The sequence below is a fragment of the Haematobia irritans genome, chromosome 3 (assembly GCF_050003625.1).
Source record: "Haematobia irritans isolate KBUSLIRL chromosome 3, ASM5000362v1, whole genome shotgun sequence".
NCBI classification, from domain to species: domain Eukaryota; kingdom Metazoa; phylum Arthropoda; class Insecta; order Diptera; family Muscidae; genus Haematobia; species Haematobia irritans.
The window spans coordinates 27,348,853-27,363,492 of record NC_134399.1 but is presented as its reverse complement, the minus strand read 5'-3'; positions in this window follow the sequence as shown (position 1 = coordinate 27,363,492).

The following is a 14,640-nucleotide window of genomic DNA, read 5'->3' as shown; positions in this document are numbered from 1 at the left end:
TTATAGCTGCCTGACTATTGATGAAAATGCTGATATCGCATCTAAATAATGGCCTCATCGATAGAAATTCCGCAGACTTTGCAATAGCAAATATCTCAGCCTGAAAAATGTTGCATTTATCGTCCAATTTTAAGGACTCCTTAAGTTCCAACTCCTTGCAGTAAATTCCGCTGCCTGTACCCTCGGCCATTTTCGAGCCGTCAGTATAGATGTTGAGATTTCCAAAGTGTATCCTATTTTCGTCCCAGTTCTCTATGCTCGGGATAATTGACTATTGATGAAAATGCTGATATCGCTTCTAAATAATGGCCTCATCGATAGAAATTCCGCAGCTTTTGCAATAGCAAATATCTCAGGCTGAAAAATGCTGCATTTATCGTCCAACTTAAAGGACTCCTTAAGTTCCAACTCCTTGCAGTAAATTCCGCTGCCTGTACTCTCGGCCATTTTCGAGCCGTAAGTACAGATGTTGAGATTTCCAAAGTGTATCCTATTTTCGTCCCAGTCCTCTATGCTCGGGATAATTGAGTGCAGGTTACTCTCATACACGCAAAAAAATAATTCTTTCCTCCCAAACGAAATTTTAGACAAACAAAGTTCGTTTCTCATTTGCTTTTCGCTGTAAGGAAGTGTATTTGGAAGAAAAGTATATACTTTTTGTGATAAACGTTTATTCTTTTCCAGGATGTAAAAACAATTTCATAAAGACTAGCTCAAAAAAAAACATTATTTTCTTGCTAATTGCATTGTCCCTCACATCTTTCTCACATCCACGAGGATTTTTAGTTCTTAACACCTTTTCCTGTAATACCAACACTGTAGAAGAAATTATACGATTTTATACATTTTTAAAATTTTTTTTACCTTTCGCCTGGACGGAGAATCGAACCGCGGACCATGCACATTGTAAGCCAACACACTAACCACTGAGCTATGTACCTGTTATGGTCATCAATAGATAAATATCCATATAAGTTATATTTATATAGCATAGCTTGCGGCGCCCACGAACCGAATAAACAAAGTTTATTTAACAGAAACAAACATTTAGTTTGGCACCGTGGAGCAGTGGTAGCTACGTCCGACTCTCATGCCAAGGGTCGTGGGTTCGATCCCTGCTTCGGCCAAAGTTTTTTTTTTGCTTTTGTTTTTTTTTACATATATTCCAGATATATTCGGAAGATTCCGAAAAAATGTTCAACATTACATCGTACTATATTAAATTTTGAACTGTAAAATGTGTCTTATTAAAGACCTAAAGTCAGAAAAGAACAGTGTTTGATATAAACGAAATGACCTGTGTTGTTATTTCAAAAATAACTTTTTTTATAGAAAAAATAAAAATTTTGTAACAAACGAATTTTTTTGGTGATAAAAGTTTAAAATTTTCGAAGCAATTCAAAAAACTCTAACAAAAGAAAAACGTTTTCGGTACACGTTTTCCAAACGTTTTTTTTCTTTGCGTGTACATATGCCGAGTAGCCATATAGTCAGTTCTCGTCCGGTATAGACTATCAAGACAGTGTGTCTACAGCCCGTGCTCACCAATGAGTCCAGGCCCCTCAGTCTGATCAGTATGACCTCCGCGGTCCTCCTAATATGCAGGTCCAGGGGACATATTCCTATCAATACCTCCAGTGCGGCGGTGGCCATTGTCCTCATCGCTCCGGTCAGGTACTTTCGATTCACTAACGTTCGACCGTTTGTCTGTTATACTCTATAGGTCATAGATCCACAATGGGATATCCATATAGACTCACAAGTGCTCCCTGAATCAAATTAGCCCTGGTGGTCCGTCCGTCTGTTTGTTGTTTTCCTTGACCCAATACTTTAACCCAATTTAGTTCTGTATGTCTGTTGGTTTATTATTCCGAAGAGACTTTTGACCCAATATCGTGTATGCTAATCGATACAGTAGCGCTTACCGGAGTCAAATTAGTTCGGAATTTTCAGTCGTCGATCTGTCTGTGATTCCCTAGAGCCTCATCCGGAGTAAAATTAGCGCTGGCGTCCGTCTGCCCATCTGTTTGTTGTTTCCACGACGTCTTTGACCCTATACTTTTATCCATTTTAGTTCTGTCTGTCTATCCGTGGTCTGTTTTAACTGGTTTTTGACCCAATATCGTGTATCCTAATCAATACGGTAACGCCTACCGGAATCAATTTAGCTTTGTATTTTATTCCGTCCGTCTTTTCGAGGTTCCATAGAGGTGCTACACGCACCATAATGTCCGTTTATCTGTTTGTTATTCCCGATTGTTCATAGACCCACAATTCTATTTGCTGATCGACTCAGTAGCTATCCATGAATCAAATTAATTACGACTGTCCTTCCGTCCATCTGTTTGCGGTACTATAGAGACCCACCACCCTAGTACTAAACCAATCATAACGCCCGTTATTCCGTTCCCTACCGGTCATAGACCCATCACTCTAGCTGTCTGTCTGGGTATGTGACCCAATATTTAGTGTCCTTTTCAAATCAATAACAGCTAGGGGGAGTTGTTTTTTAGCCCTATCTTTCCGCTCATCCATCTGTTTGTAGTATCCCAGAGCACCAGCATACACACAAAAAAATAATACATTTATTTTATGAATAGTGTTCACAAAAATTTTCCAAACACGGGATTCATAAATTATATGAAAACAATTCATAAAATAAAAAATACAGGTTTTCATTGACTATGAATGTGTACATAATATGAATGGAATTTTTAATATTATAAATGAAGTATAAGTATTTTACTAATTGAAAAATATGTAATTTTACATAATATATACTAAAAACGTCATGAATTATATGTATTTTTTTTACATTTTTCCCCTGATTCTTAATGCCTGCATAATTGGTCAAAATGTATGAGCCCATTTATTAAAACCAGCATTAAAGTTCAGCCAGCAAAGAACATAATTTTATAATATTTTATATTCTTGATAAACATGAGCACCAACGCTTCCAGTTAATATTGTTTTTCGTCAATTTTTGTGACAGCAATAAAAGATCTTCGAATCGCGAAGACGACTCAAACTGTACTGAAAAAACTCATACACATCAAATACACGTGTTACCTTCAAAACGTTATGTTTCGTTTTTTTTTGTCTCGTATTATATGCTTGTATTGTATACATATGAGAGTAACTCTATGTTATGTTGTGGCTTCTCTCACGCTAAGAGAAAACCAGTATTTTTTTGATATATTAAGTAAAATTTCATTAATTTTATGAAACCGTCTCTATGTATTATTAAAAAATTCATAATTTCATAACAAGTATTTATAAAAACAATACCTTATGTAAGTGTACACATTTTTTATGCAACAGTCCATAAATTTATAAAAATGTACAAATTTATGTACAAATTCATATTTTATTTTTTTGTGTGTAACGTCCGTTTTTCTCCGAAAAGTCTTAGGTTAGGCAGCCCGATTTATTAGGCAGCCCGATTTATCAGGCTCACTTAGACTATTCAGTCCATTGTGATACCACATTGGTGAACTTCTCTCTTATTACTGAGTGCTACCCGATTCCATGTTCAGCTCAATGACAAGGGACCTACTTTTTATAGCCGAGTCCAAACGGCGTTCCACATTGCAGTGAAACCACTTACAGAAGCTTTGAAACCCTCAGAAATGTTACCAGCATTAATGATGTGGGATAATCCACCGCTGAAAAACTTTTTGGTGTTCGGTCGAAGCAGGAGTAGAACCCACGACCTTGTGTATGCAAGGTGGGCATGCTAACCATTGCACCACGGTGGCTCACTGTCATAGACTCACCCTTCTATTTCATTCCGTCCGTTCATCGATTTCTGGTACCCTAGAGGTATTAGACGCACCATAATGTCCGTTTATCTGTTTGTTATTGCCGATTGGTCATAGGCCCACAATTCTATATCTTGATCGACTCAGTGGCACCCAATGAATCAAATTAGCAAATTTAGCTATACGTCCGTCTGTCCATCTGTTTTCCACGAGGTCCTTGACCAAATACTTTAACCCAATTTACTTCCGTCTGTCCGTCCGTTGGTTGTTCCCAAGAGGCTTTCGACACAATGTCGTGTATCCCAATCAATACAGTGGCGCCTATCGGAATCAATTCATCCCTGTCTTTCCATCCGTCCACATTTACGTGGTTCCTTAGCGGTGCCCACCATAATGCCCGTTTATCTGTTTGTTATGCGCCGTCCAGACTATAAGTTTATCCGGACGACAGTGTTCGTGTCGCACATATCCCAAATATTGGCTACACTATAAGTTATGCTCGAAGACATAATCGATATTGCTACTTGTTTATGGGATCGATAAGACATTTATCGATATTTTATTTACGTCCGACAATTCTTAGCGTTCGGCCACACTGTAAGATTCTTTACAACCACAGACATTCAGACAATGGAATAAGTTGAAAAAAAAAATTAAAAATATTCAAATCTGTTGGAATGGAACTTATGGTAATGTTCAATATTTTGAGCTTTATTTTCCTCTATGATTTTGTACATCAATGTTCATTGATTGCAATTCTATTAACAAAAAATTTGAGAACAAAAAAAAAAAATACGAAGGAATAATTCCGTTGAAATTGAGCTACATAAATCCAAAAATCTGTTAGAAATCCAATTACACTTTATTGAGGAACTCTCATCAAAATAAAAACGCATCCGTAGTGTCTCCATTCCATTTCCCATCTAATATCCTTTTTTCATTAGGACATAATCATATTGGAAGTCGTCTCGAGGGACAACGCATACATGTGAGCGATATTCTGCTTTTTTTTCTAGGGAAAAATGGTAAAAACGTGACTTTGATGTAGGAAATTTGATTGGCTTTTGACAAAGCAATGTAACCAACGCTAATTGAAGTTCAATATTTGGGGTAGTTTGAAATATCCCCTTATCATTGGTTTCATTGGAAAATGCCATAAAGCAAAAACGGAAATAGATCTGAGTCTATATTTGCAGAATATCTTTCGAATGGAGAATTAGGTTTATAGTATGTGAAATATTCTACTAACTATTAGCAAAAGTTAAATTAAAAATTCCCACATCATTTGGGTATGATGGTTACACTGCAAAAAAATATATTCTATGTACAAATATTTCTTATATTGTGAACAATACGTTTATGAAAGACTGAGACTTTGACTATGAGATGTGATGTGATAAAAAAAAAAACAAATAAACGAATAAATTCAAATTTACGTAGCTTTTAAACCGATCCTCAGGAGGACCAAATTTCATCCAATCCGAAAATTTTATCAAAATTTTATTTTAGTAGAAAAATTTGTCAAAATATTATTTCTGTAGAAAGTTTAGTCAAAATTTTATTTTTATAGAAAATTTTGTCAACATTTTATTTTTATAGAAAATTTTGTCAAAATTTTATTTGTATAGACAATTTTGGGATAATATTTTTTTTTTTGATAATATATTCTATTCCTATAGAAAATATTATCAACATTTTATGTCTACAGCAAAAATTTGTCAGAATATTATTTCTACAGAAAATTTTTATAAAATTTTATTTCATTAGTCCATGACTCAAGCCAAACAAATAATCCCAAAATTGTAAAATTCCAAAGGTCAACTAACAAAACTAAAAAAAAAATTATTTCTATAGAAAATTTTAACAAGCTTTTATTTCTATTAAATATTTTGTCAAAATTTTATTTTTATAGAAAATTTTGTCAAAATTTTATTTCCATAGAAATTATTGCCAAATTTTTTTTTATATAGACAATTTTGTCAAAATTTTTTTATTCTATAGAATTTTTTTTAACATTTTACATCTATAGATAATTTTGTCAAAAATTTATTTCTACAGATAATTTTATCGAAATTTTATTTCTAAAGAACATTTTTGCAAAATTTTATTACTATAGACAATGTTGTCCAAATTTTATTTCTATAGAACATTTTGTTGAAATTTTATTTCTATAGAAAATTTTGTCAAAATTTTATTCCTAAGAACATTTTTGCAAAATTTTATTTCTATAGAAAACTTTGTCCAAATTTTATTTCGTTATTGTTGTTTTTGATCTCAGCTTAAAGCCATGCATTGACTAAACTACAAGTGTAGCTTAACCAACAGAGGAAAAGTATGCTTGTCAAATTTATTTGGGCAAAGCCCTATAGACTGCAAGATGGTTGGATGTACAGCTGTTTCGGAATTACCACATTCCTCATCAGCATCCTCTACTTGCAGCAAAACTATCAACCAATTATCAGAATAAATTCGGGTAATTCACTCAACCCAAAGTGAACTACACTTGAACCTCCCGAAAAAGGGTTTGATAGTCGGCTACTGCCTAAAAAAATTTTCCACTATCAAACCCTTTTTCGGGAGGTTCAAGTGTAGTTCACTTTGGGTTGAGTGAATTACCCGAATTTATTCTGATAATTGGTTGATAGTTTTGCTGCAAGTAGAGGATGCTGATGAGGAATGTGGTAATTCCGAAACAGCTGTACATCCAACCATCTTGCAGTCTATAGGGCTTTGCCCAAATAAATTTGACAAGCATACTTTTCCTCTGTTGGTTAAGCTACACTTGTAGTTTAGTCAATGCATGGCTTTAAGCTGAGATCAAAAAAAAAAACAACAATAACGATTGAAGAGAAGCCAACAATAACAAACAAAACGAAATGAAATTTTGACAAAACTTTCTATAGTAATAAAATTTGACAAAATTTTCTATGGAAATAAAGTTTTGGTAGATTATTTTTGGCGATATGGACCAATTTTTGTGTAATAAGTCATCGGCTATATATAACTAAAGACCGATATTGACCAATTTTTACATGGCTGTTAGAGGCCATATATTGACAAAATGTACCAAATTTCAACCGTATCGGATGACTTTTGCTCCTCCAAGAGGTTCCGGACGTCAAATCTGGGGACGGTTTATATTGGAACTATATATAATTATGGACCGATATGGACCAATTTTTGCATGGTTGTTAGAGACCATATATTAACACCATGTACCAAATTTCAACTGGATCGGATGAATTTTGCTCTTCCACGAGGCTCCGGAGGTCAAATCTGGGGATCGGTTTATATGGGGGCTATATATAATTATAGACCGATATGGACCAATTTTTGCATGGTTATTAGAGGCCGTAAACTAACATCAGGTACCAAATTTCAACCGGATCGGATGAATTTTGCCCCTCCAAGAGGCTCCGGAGGTCAAATCTGGGGATCGGTTTATATGGGGGCTATATATAATTATGGACCGATATGGACCAATTTTTGCATGGTTATTAAAAACCGTATACTAAGACCACGTACTAAATTTCAACCGGATCGGATGAATTTTGCTCCTCCAAGAGGCTCCGGTGGTCAAATCTGGGGATCGGTTTATATGGGGGCTATATATAATTATGGACCGATATGGACCAATTTTTGCATGGTTGTTAGAGACCATATACTAACATCAGGTACCAAATTTCAATCGGATCGGATGAATTTTGCCCCTCCAAGAGGTTCCGGAGGTCAAATCTGGGGATCGGTTTATATGGGGGCTATATATAATTATGGACCGATATGGACCAATTTTTGCATGGTTGTAAGAGACCGTATACTAAGACCACGTACCAAATTTCAACCGGATCGGATGAATTTTGCTGCTCCGGGAGGCTCCCCAAGCCAAATTTGGGGATCGGTTTATATGGGGGTTATACGTAAACGTGGTCCGATATGGCCCATTTTCAATACCATCCGACCTACATCAATAACAACTACTTGTGCCAAGTTTCAAGTCGATAGCTTGTTTCGTGCGGAAGTTAGCGTGATTTCCACAGACGGACGGACAGCCGGACAGACGGACGGACGGACAGACGGACAGACGGACGGACATGCTTAGATCGACTCAGAATTTCACCACGACCCAGAATATATATACTTTATGGGGTCTTAGAGCAATATTTCGATGTGTTACAAACGTAATGACAAAGTTAATATACCCCCATCCTATGGTGGAGGGTATAAAAAAATTAACGTACCTTTTATTTGGAGATGAATATTTCCCAAAATTTTCCAAAACATTTAGAATTCTACCAACCTTTGATATGCAATCGCGGTCAATATTTGAATGAAATAATCTTCAAACATTATACGGATCGTACTATCGATTCATTTCAGGAATTTTTATGAATTTCATGTGTTTTTTCTTTTATTTTCCCATAGCTTTATAGTCGGTCCTGCATTTCTGCTTTATATATTTATTATTAATTTCTTTTAAAGCCGATTGGCTTTCAATGGATTTTACAACCGGTCAACTTTTTCTACTTCGCCTACCTACAAAAAATTACATCTCCCGACTTCAACTACATACCATTACATTTTTCTGATTGTATATTGAAAACTCATTTTAAATGCGATTGAAATTGTTTATTTATTTATGATTTTGTTGATTTTAGTTTTGCATATTTTCCATGATTATTATAGAGCATTGCTAAATATGTTTTTTTCAGCCAATTGAACAGATGCCAGTGAAAAAAAAAATTATAAATATTACTCAATTGCAATTTAATTGACAATAGTTAATTTTACAATGTCATATACAAATGAACCATAATTTCATATTATCATTTCTGGATATCGTATTTCATATATAATTCATTATTTCATTATAATTGTGTTCATAGGCCTGGAATGCTTTGGCCTTTTCAGTGAATTTTGAAAATAATTGAATTGATCTAATTTACACGCATTTAAATTATTCACCAAAGGGAAATCAATTCTTTTTCAATTTTTCATTTTGCATTTGGAATATTTTTTGTGGGATAAATTAGGTTAGGTTAGAAAGAGGAGTTTGAGTGATGCATTAGGTAGACGCACACACAGACAAATACCATAACATTTTAGATCGTGACCATTGTATTTTGATTCAAATAAAATTCTCTTTATCAATATAATAACATTTTAGATGTGCACAATTTTATTTTTCGTAGGACCATGTTCACTGAGACAACATGGTTGCAGGTGAAAATGTTACATGGTCGCTGCAAAAATATTTTTTGCTCTTCGAATATGATTGTGACAATCATGTTTCTTCTCTGCGTGTGGGGAGCTATCATAAATCCTAACTAATGTATAGATCATGTTTCACAATTACTCCTACAAATACTTAAAATCGATTTAAAAATGTGAACGTGATATTAAAGATGACGCCGCCTAAATTTTAGGTTGACCCAAAATTACAAAATATTAAGAACAAACTTCTTTAAAATAATGACATTTTAATTAAAGGAACGTTTGTTATATTTGTTTAAAAAAAATTATTAAATTTATGACACAAATTTTAGAAATGTACATCCCTCCGTTAAAATCGTATGTCTTTGAACTAAGTCAAAATAAATAAAAAAGAAACACATTTTTGATTTAAAGAAATCCGTAAATTAACTGAAATATTAAATCTTTATATTTAAGATAAAACATTTCAAATATAGGCTAAAATTATTTTAAGAATTTTGAATCTTTGGCTTAAAGTTTCTTTTATGAACTTAAGAAACCATTTTGCACTTTGAAGTATCCGTTATAATTTTGATTTTTTGCACGTGTGTAGCTTTATTTATAGAATGAAAATTTGATAAATGAGATCTGTATTCTAATTATAAAATTTTGGCAAAAGTTTCTATAGAAATAAAATTTTGAGAAAAATTTTCTATAGAAATAAAATTTTGAAAATTTTTTCTTTGGAAATGAAATTTTGACAAAATTTTCTATAGAAACGAAACACAAAATTTTCTATACTCGTAGAAATACAATTTTGACAAAATTTTCTATAGAAATAAAATTTTGACAAATTTTTTTATAGAATTAAAAATTTGACAAAAATTTCTATAGAATTAACAATTTGACAAAATTTTCTATAGAAATAAATTTTTGACTAAATTTTCCATAGAACGAACTCTTGGCAAAATTTTTTATGGCAAAAAAGTTTGACAAAATTTTCTATAAAAATAAAAATTTGACAATATTTTCTGTAGACAAAAAATATTTCCATAGAAATGCAAAAAAGTTTTCTATAGAAATAGAAAATTTCTATAAAAATAATTTTTTTAAAAAATTTTCTATAGAAATAAAATGTGGACAAAATTTTCTATAGAAATAAAATTTGGACAAAATTTTCTATAGAAATAAAATTTTGAGAAAATTTTCTATAGAAATTAAATTTTGAGACAATTTTCTATAGAAATGAAATTTTGACATAATTTTCTATAGAAATAAAATTTTGACAAAATATGCTAAAGAAATAAAATTTTGACAAAATTTTGTATAGAAATAAAATTTTGAAAATTTTTTCTTTGGAAATGAAATTTTGAAAAAATTTTCTATAGAAACAAAGCACAAAATTTTCTATACACGTAGAAATACAATTTTGACAAAATTTTCTATAGAAATAAAATTTTGACAAATTTTTTTATAGAATTAAAAATTTGACAAAATTTTCTACAGAATTAAAAATTTGACAAAATTTTCTATAGAAATAAATTTTCCGTAGAAATGAAATTTTGACAAAATTTTCTATGGAAAAAAAAGGTTGACAAAATTTTCTATAAAAATAAAACAGAGTTTTTGTTTTTCTGTAGACAACAAATTTTTCCATAGAAATGCAAAAAAGTTTTCTATGGAAATAGAAAATTTCTATCAAAAAAATTTTTGAAAAAAAAATTCTATAGAAATAAAATTTGGCCAAAATTTTCTATGGAAATAAAATTTTGACAAATTTTCTGAATGAATTAAATTTTGACAAAATTTTCTATAGAAATAAAATTTTGACAAAATTTTCTTAGAAATAAAATTTTGACAAAAATTTCATAGAAATACAAAAAAATGTAAAGAAATAGAAAATTTTTATAAAAATAAAACTTGACAAAATTTACTATAGGAATAAAATTTTGACCAAATTTACTATAGAAATAAATTTTTGCCAAAATTTTCTATAGAAATAAAATTTTGACAAAAATTTTTATAGAAATAAATCACAAAATCAATCAATCACAGAAATTTTAGTATCAATCACCAAAGTCAATTAAAAAATTAATTGATACAATTAATTTTTGTGATTGAATTATGTTTCAACTAAAAAAATTGTTGAACCAATTAAATTTTCAATTGAATATTTTTTTAAAATTGAATTAAAATTTTAATTGAAAAAATTTTGGTGATATTTTTTTCTGTGTATATATGTATCGCCCGATTTTCCCAAATTTTCCCATAAAACCCTTATTTACTAACCGATCTTACTCAAATATATTGCAATTGTTGGTAGTTCACTAAAAAAAACAAGTATATACGGCCGTAAGTTCGGCCAGGCCGAAGCTTATGTACCCTCCATCATGGATTGCGTAGAAACTTCATCTAAACACTGCCATCCACAATCGAATTACTTAAGTTGCGGTAACGCTTGCCGGTGGCAAGGTATCTTAAAACCTCCTAACACCATCTTCTAAATTTTATATAAGTCCATACGTGGTATATATTAAATCAAAAAAAATACAACCAATACATATATAATTCAGTTTGACAAAGTAGATATAAAATTTTGACAAAATTTTCTACAGAAATAAAATTTTAACAAAATTTTCTATAGAAATAAAATTTTCACAAAATTTTCTATAGAAATAAAAATTTTGACAAAATTTTCTATAGAAAGAAAATTTTGACAAAAATTTCTACAGAAATAAAATTTTAACAAAATTTTCTATAGAAATAAACTTTTGACAAAATTTTCTATAGAAATAATATCTTGGTAGATTATTTTTGGCTCGAGTGACAACCATGATTATGAACCGAATAAAATTTGAACAAAATTTTCTATAGAAATAAAATTTTGACAAAATTTTCTATAGAAATAAATGATGAAAATTTTATTATGAACCGAATAAAATTTTAACAAAATTTTCTCCTGAAATAAAATTTTGACAAAATTTTCTATAGAAATAAAATGTTGGTAGATTATTTTTGGCTCTAGTGGCAACCATGATTATGAACCGATATGGACCAATTTTTGTGTGATTGGACCAATTTTGGTATGGTTGTTAGCGACCATATACTAACACCACGTGCCTAATTTGAACCGGATCGGATGAATGTTGCTCCTCCAAGAGGCTCCGGAGGTCAAATCTGGAGAATGTTTTATGGACAGATATGGACCAATTCTGGCACGGTTGTTAAAGATCATATACTAACACCACGTTCCAAATTACAACCGGATTGGATGAAATTTGCTTCTCTTGGAGACTTCGCAAGCCAAATCTGGGGATCGGTTTATATGGGGGCTATATACAATTATGAACCGATATGGACCAATTTTTGCATGGTTGTTAGAGACCATATACCAACATCATGTACCAAATTTCAGCCGGATCGGATGAAATTTTCTTCTCTTTGAGGCTCCGCAAGCCAAATCTGGGGATCGGTTTATATGGGGGCTATATATAATTATGGACCGATGTGAACCAATTTTTGCATGGTTGTTAGACACCATATACCAACACCATGTACCAAATTTCAGTCGGATCGGATGAAATTTGCTTCTCTTTTAGGCTTCGCAAGCCAAATCTAGAGATCGGTTTATATGGGGGCTATATATAATTATGGACCGATGGGGACCAATTTTTGCATGGTTGTTAGAGACCATATACCAACACTATATACCAAATTTCAGCCGGATCGGATGAAATATGCTTCTGTTAGAGGCTCCACAAGCCAAATCTGAGGGTCCGTTTATATGGGGGCTATACGTAAAAGTGGACCGATATGGCCCATTTTCAATACCATCCGACCTACATAGATAACAACTACTTGTGCCAAGTTTCAAGTCGATAGCTTGTTTCGTTCGGAAGTTAGCGTGATTTCAACAGACGGACGGACGGACGGACGGACATGCTTAGATCGACTCAGAATTTCACCACGACCCAGAATATATATACTTTATGGGGTCTTAGAGCAATATTTCGATGTGTTACAAACGGAATGACAAAGTTAATATACCCCCATCCTATGATGGAGGGTATAAAAAATGAATCCTATATTTCACTAAAGCCATTCTTGCAATTTGGTTCTCCAATTTTTTCCTTCAAACTACGAAATTTTCTTTAACAAGTGAAAAAAAGTATATACGGCCGTAAGTTCGGCCAGGCCGAATCTTATGCAACATCCACCATGGATTGCATAGAAACTTCTGCTAAAAGCTGTCATCCACAGTCGAAATACTTGGGTTGCGGCAACACTTGCAAGGCAACTTAACAGTTCTTAACACCGTCTTCTCAATTGTAACTTAGTCCATAGGGGGTATATATTAAACAAAAAAAACCGATTAAGTACGTATATAATTCAATTTGACAAAATATTCTATAAAAATAAAATTTTGACAAAATTTTCTATAGAAATAAAATGTTGACAAAATTTTCTATAGCAATAAAATTTTAACAAAATTTTCTCTAGCAATAGAATTTTGATAAAATTTGCTGCAGAAATAAAATTTTGACAAAATTTTCTATAGAAATAAAATCTTGACAAAATTTGTATTTTCTGTGGAAATAAAATTTTGTCAAAATTTTCTATAAAAATAAAATCTTCACAAAATTTTCTATAGTAATAAAATTTTGACAAAATTTGCTACAGATATAAAATTTTGACAAAATTTTCTATAGAAATAAAATTTTGTCAAAATTTTCTATAAAAATAATATCTTGACAAAATTTTCTATAAAAATAATATCTTGACAAAATTTTGTATAGTAATAAAATTTTGACAAAATTTTCTATAGTAATAAAATGTTGACAAAATTTTCTATAGTAATAAAATTTTTACAAAATTTTCTATAGTAATAAAGTTTTGTCAAAATTTTCTATAAAAATAAAATCTTGACAAAATTTTGTATAGTAATAAAATTTTGACAAAATTTTCTATAGTAATAAAATTTTGACAAAATTTTCTATAGTAATAAAATTTTTACAAAATTTTCTATAGTTATAAAATTATGACAAAATTTTCTATAGAAATAAAAATTTGACAAAATTTTCTATAGAAATAAAAATTTGACAAAATTTTCTATAGAAATGTAGTTTTGACAAAATTTTCTATAGTAATAAAATTATGACAAAATTTTCTATAGAAATAAAAATTTGACAAAATTTTCTATAGAAATGTAGTTTTGACAAAATGTTCTATAGAAATAAAATTTTGGTTGATTATTTTTGGGGATCGGCTATATAGCTATATACCGATATGGACCAATTTTGGCATGGTTGTGAGCGGCCATATACTAGCGCAATGTACCAAATTTCAGCACGTACCAAATTTCAACTGGATCGGATGTGACAAAGTATTCTGTAGAAATAGAATTGTGACAAAATATTCTATAGAAGTGAAATGTTGACAAAATTTTCTATAAATCTTGACAAAATTTTGTATGACAAAATTTTCTATAGAAATAAAATTTTGTCAAAATTTTCTATAAAAATAAAATCTTGACAAAATTTTGTATAGAAATAAAATTTTGACAAAATTTTCTATAGTAATAAAATTTTGACAAAATTTTCTATAGAAATAATATTTTGGTAGATGAATTTTGGGGATCGCCTATATAACTATAGACTAATATAGACCAATTTTGGCATGGTTGTTAGCG